This window comes from Rhipicephalus microplus, chromosome 1 (assembly GCF_043290135.1).
Source record: "Rhipicephalus microplus isolate Deutch F79 chromosome 1, USDA_Rmic, whole genome shotgun sequence".
In the NCBI taxonomy this organism is placed as follows: Eukaryota; Metazoa; Arthropoda; class Arachnida; order Ixodida; family Ixodidae; genus Rhipicephalus; species Rhipicephalus microplus.
In genome coordinates, this window is record NC_134700.1 from 138,610,553 (window position 1) to 138,616,552 (window position 6,000).

Sequence of the window (6,000 nt, forward strand, 5' to 3'; positions counted from 1 at the left end):
ATGGCGATAAGTGCCACTGGCTTGTGCTCAAGGGTGGGGGCTAGAATTTTATAGCGGGGAGATTCCCTGCCGTGCCAACTGTGCATGACTGTATGTCCAGGCAGTGCGATCGTGATGTATATTGCAGATATTGCGCTCTCTGGTGGTCCACGCGGCCTGGTTGTGTGGTAACCGCATGCGGAAGCCAGTACGAGTAGCTGAGATGGTTAGTTGCACTATCTGCTCGCGTGCATATTCACCTAGCACGCTTCATGAAAGTATCCCGGAAAGGCGTTCAATAGGAAATGTACCGGTACCTTCGGGCTACACTGGTCAATGCACCAGCGTTATAACAGAGCCCGTGCTTATTGTGTCAATCATGATCATGCTTGCAGCGCACCGCGGCGATTCGCATATTGTGATGCGCTGGTGTCCACGATGGTGCTTCTTGTTTTCTCTCGCACTGATGGGCATGGAAGGGTAGAACGCGAACGCGCGTGTGTGTTTAAACTTAGGTGCTTGTGCATGGTGCCATTGTGGTTCGTACCAACAGGAAGTTTTGCAGTTTGCTGCCTCTCATAATTGAAAGAACATCTCCGAGTTTAAAAGCACGGGACCTATTGTTTTCTTAATAATAATAATAATAATAATAATAATAATAATAATAATAATAATAATAATAATAATAATAATAATAATAATAATAATAATAATAATAATAATAATAATATTGCGAAGCATTTCTTAGTGAACTTCGGTGACTTTGAGCGTATCTATCTATCTATCTATCTATCTATCTATCTATCTATCTATCTATCTATCTATCTATCTATCTATCTATCTATCTATCTATCTATCTATCTATCTATCTATCTATCTATCTATCTATCTATCTATCTATCTATCTATCTATCTATCTATCTATCTATCTATCTATCTATCTATCTATCTATTTATCTATCTATCTATCTATCTATCTATCTATCTATCTATCTATCTATCTATCTATCTATCTATCTATCTATCTATCTATCTATCTATCTATCTATCTATTTATCTATCTATCTATCTATCTATCTATCTATCTATCTATCTATCTATCTATCTATCTATCTATCTATCTATCTATCTATCTATCTATCTATCTATCTAGCCGCCTAAGATTTTTAGCTCTCCTGGCCGTTTCGATAATGGTATCAATACCAAACTTAGTATGGCCTAATATGACTGTATGGAGAACATATTTGACTAGTCATAACATGAAAATCATGACATGCATGTGATGAATGTTACGATTCATTTTTCGAGGCCCTGCAGCTTTTGCGGTGGTTTTGTACACATGGCATGTTGCAAAACTGGTATGGTACGACACCATCGCATGGCGAACAAAAGCCACAGGCCCTAACATGAAAATCGTGACATGCGTATTATGTAACAACATGACTATATGCCACGCTCATGATGCGCTTGTGGCCGTTTCACTAGCGGCACATATACCAAATTCGGTATTACTGTACGTGAATGGATGACGAAGGTATGTGACTGGTCCAAACATGATAATCATGAGATGCGCGTCATGTAACAACGTGACTACATACCACGCTCTTGATGCGTTCGCGGCCGCTTCACTAGCTTTCTATGTACCAAACTCGGTATTACGCGACGCAAACGAACGATATAGGAAAGTGATACATCCGAACATGATAATCACGACATGCGTGTCATGTAACAACATGACTACATGCTACACTGATGATCCGCTCGCGGCCGTTTCACTAGCTTCACATATGGCAAGTTTGGTATTACGTGACGCCAATGAATGACGAAGGTATGTGACTGGTGCAAACATGATAATCATAAGATGCGTGTCATATGAGAACTGGACTATATGTCACAGTCAAGGCGCCAATACATTTGGCTGTGACGCAGTGCTTGTGCTCGCCGGCGTTCGTTTATTCGCGTCACGCCGGCGTTGGCACACCAGGCCCCGATCCTACCATATACTCGCAGGCACGCGCTTGGATGCGTTGCTTTGACGCTTGCGCGTTTCAGCGCGTCCGGCGTCCCTCCGTCATGAAAAGAGGGATACCCAGTGTTGTCTGGGTAACGCATCGGTGCGTATTGCAACATGTCGCATTTCGCGCCGATTGCCGTCGAGTCGCACCGACGGACTGTGGTCACGCCAGTAGGTCCCCGCGTCGGACCATTGAGTGCTCACGTTTCGCTACCGTAGCGTCGCTCTGCCGAGCGTGCGCATGCGTCAACGCTACATTGGAGTATATTGGGCCCTTCATGGGGCACTCGCGGCCGTTTCGCTAGCTGCACACACACCAAATTTGGTGTTAGGTAACGTCAATGGATGACGAAATATATGACAAGTGCAAACATGATCATTCTGACACGCGTGTCATGTAAGAACATGACAACTTACCATGCTCATAGTGTGCTCGCAGGTGTTTCGCTAGCTCCCCATATACTAAATTTTGTATCACGTGACGCGAATAGATGACGAAGGTAAATGACACATCGTAACAAGATAATCATGACATGGAAGTCATGTACGGCATCATTTACCTCCACCTCGTAACATTGTGCTGAGCTTAAAGTACTATCTCAGCAGTGAGGACTTCTCAGATGACGGTTTCCAACCTGTGCTGAGCCGCAAAGCGAAGTTGAGAAACATGAGGACATCCTCATCCTCAACTATTCAAACTCTAAGTGAAGCGCCAAAATCGAACACTTATACCATCCTGTTTCTGCCGGCACTTCCTACCGTCAGCATGAAACGCCTTAACAGACAGTCTGTGTCGAGGTCTCTGGAAACGCTCGTGCCAAATGAGATCACGGACATAAGAGTGAACGCCAGAAAGAATATACTGGCTTTGGACGTTTTGCACGCAAGTGCGTTGGGCGTTCTGCGCAGTGTAACTGACTTGGACGGCAACCAGGTGCACTGTCATGTTTCCTTGGGATGTGATGTAGTAACCGGCGTGATCTACGACATTGATGTGACTATTTCAAATAATGACTTACAATTTCTTGTCAAGTCAACAACTGATACTCCCATTGTTGATGTCACCCGGCTAGGCAAGTCTCGCTGTGTGAAGATTGCGTTTAGGAGCACATCACTTCCCTCTCATGTGAAGGTGGGGTACTTCAGACATGCTGTGCGGCCTTTCATTCCAAAGCCTCTCCAGTGCCGTAAATGCATGAAACTTGGACATGTTAGCAGCGTCTGCGAGAATTCGGTGGTATGCCACCGCTGCGCCGAGCACTATGAAGCGGATAAGTGCGTCGCAACTGTCAAGAAATGCTCTAATTGCAATGGATCCCATGAAGCCACATCGAAGGACTGCCCGTGGATTCAGAAGGAAATTGCCATCTTGAAGGAGATGGTGCGCGATCACTCATCTCATCGAGAAGTCGCAGCTAAACTCAAAAGGCGTCGTTCACTTCGACGTCGTTCTTCGAGGACGCCCACTACCTCCTCGACACGTTTGCCAACCTCATCAGTACCACCTTCTTTACCTCCCAGACCACATGCCATGGGAAAGGCTGTAAAGGAAAAAGCCAGTGAGCATACCCTAACTGCGACAGAGTGGCCTGGACTTCAAAGGGAAGCAGCATCAAGCGAACTGAAGGAGTTTCATGACGGCCAGTCCGCGATCCCGGTTCGAGATCTTTCCAACCAAGACAGGCAAGTGACTGCAATCGTGCAATCATTAATTGCCACGATTCGCACGCTACTGAGCAGCATACAATCTCCGTCTGCTAAGAGTGCACTGCAAATACTGGATGCACTGAATCCAGTTCTTGCTAACTTCGTATAAGCACAATGGCTCAACAAAATTTCATCTTCCGCACTGAAGTTAAAATTGCGTCGATTTTTCAGCGGAATGCCAGAGGCATGAAGTCCCGTATCTCGGACTTTCGCCAATTTGTTCGGGCCAATCAATTCCCTATACTTGTCATATGTGAACCAAACGTATCAACGCCTTATAGATTGTCCGGTTAGGAAGCTTTTTGTTCAGCCGCTTGCGAAGAACGAAGCAAAGTAATTGTTTACATTCGCACAGACTTGACTTATCTTTCGTACCCAATAAGTTCAAATGACGGCAATCAGTACGTGTGTCTTCGTGTAAAGAAGAATGCAGTTTCGTTCACGCTTATTGGTGGATATATATCTCCGTCATCGCGATTTGACTGCAACAGATTAAAAGACATCCTGATGAGGACCGATGGGCCTTGGATCATCACCGGTGACTTCAACGCCCATCACATGCTTTGGGGGAGCACTAGGATGAATGCCAGGGGCCGGAACATTGTTACATACGCTTCCGATTATGACCTTTCCATCATGAACGATGGTACTCCCACATATCTGCGGGGTCTCACGTATGGCAGTTGCCTTGACATGACATTGGTGTCACGATGCTTCTCTCACAAAGTTAAGTGGTTTTGCGATATTGAGACTCATGGGAGTGATCACATACCCACCTACGTGACGATCGATGGTATCATGAAAAATTTCTCTTCCGGTGTTGCAATTGGCACTGACTGGTCGATGTTTACATCGCGTGTTGAGAACGCTTGCCAAGAAGGCCTCGCCTGCAGCCTGGAAAATACCATAGCGGAAGCTATGCAAGCGTCCAAATGTAAATTACCATTTTCGTCTAAAATAACACAGTTTGACAACGAACTGGAAAAATTACCAGCTATACGAAGGCGTGCTGAACGACGATACAGACGCACAAGATCAATTTACGATCTAAGGGAAGCAAGGCGGCTCCAGAAAAAGATTCAACGACGCATTTACGAGCTTGAGAGCGAACGCCGGAAAGTATTCTGCGAATCTCTAGACCCTCATAAGCCGCTGTCTTATATCTGGAGAACAGTTTGTGGTCTTCGCTCCTCTCCGCAACAACGGCACCCTTTTAAAGCTTTAGCACTCCATCATGGAAAAACAGAACTCGAGGTTGCTGAAGAATTTTGCACGAGAGTTGCCGGGAATATTATAAACAAGAGCATCGACGCCGTGATCGTTCCTGAGACGCGATTACCAGAAATGGACATTCCATTCACCATGGAAGAACTGGAAGGTGCATTAGTCACTTCTAAGCGCATGTCATCGCCAGGTCCGGATGGTATTACCTATAGTGCGTTGGGACACCTTGGACAAAAAGCGAGAACAGAACTTTTAACATGCTTCAACAACTCCTGGCTCAGCGGCAGTGTTCCCCGAGAATGGAAAATAACTCGATTATTACCACTTTTGAAATCGGGAAAATCACCATTGGACTTGACAGCGTATCACCCTATTGCCCTCGCAAGCTGCCTCGGAAAAGTGATGGAAAGAATGGTTCTATTGCGTCTGGAGTGGTACTTGGAACGCTACACCAAATACCCTTCTTGCATGGCATGCTTTCGTCGGGGCCGCTCCTCCATTGACTGTGTCCTTGACTTATCGACATTTGTTCAACAAGAAAAAAAGTCGCAAGCACATATCAGTGGCACTTTTTCTTGACGTGAAGAGTGCATATGATAATTTAGTTCACGATGCCGTCCTCACTTCTCTCGCAGCAATGGGCATTGGTGGACGAATGTTTCAATGGATAAAAGATTATATAACTGGCAGGGGTATTTCTGTACAGACATATGAGGGTACAACTGCTCAACGTTACACCTACTGCGGAGTACCTCAGGGAGGTGTTTTAAGCCCCAAATTGTTCAATGTTGCCCTCATTGGTCTGGTGAAGGTTCTGCCAAAGTCGGTGTGCCTATCCATATACGCCGATGATATTTGCCTCTGGAGTGCTGCAGTTACTCGCCCTCAGGTGCATGCACGAATACAGCGCGCAGCAACCCTCACAACAGCCTACCTTCAGAAACAAGGCCTAAATATATCAACTGTGAAGTGCGCGTTGATGGCGTTTACACACAAACCAATGACGCCATAGCCTGTTTACATCAATGGGCAGAGTGTCAAATATGCACGGACGCATCGTTTCGTGGGCATAATAA

General features: G+C 45.5%; 1 protein-coding gene across 1 annotated transcript in view; it reads left to right on the forward strand.

The window, feature by feature from the left end:
* The window catches only part of LOC142799399 (carbohydrate sulfotransferase 1-like), a 73,260-nt gene that overhangs the window by 514 nt on the left and 66,746 nt on the right, over positions 1–6,000 (forward strand). The gene's annotated exons all lie outside the window — the stretch shown is intronic.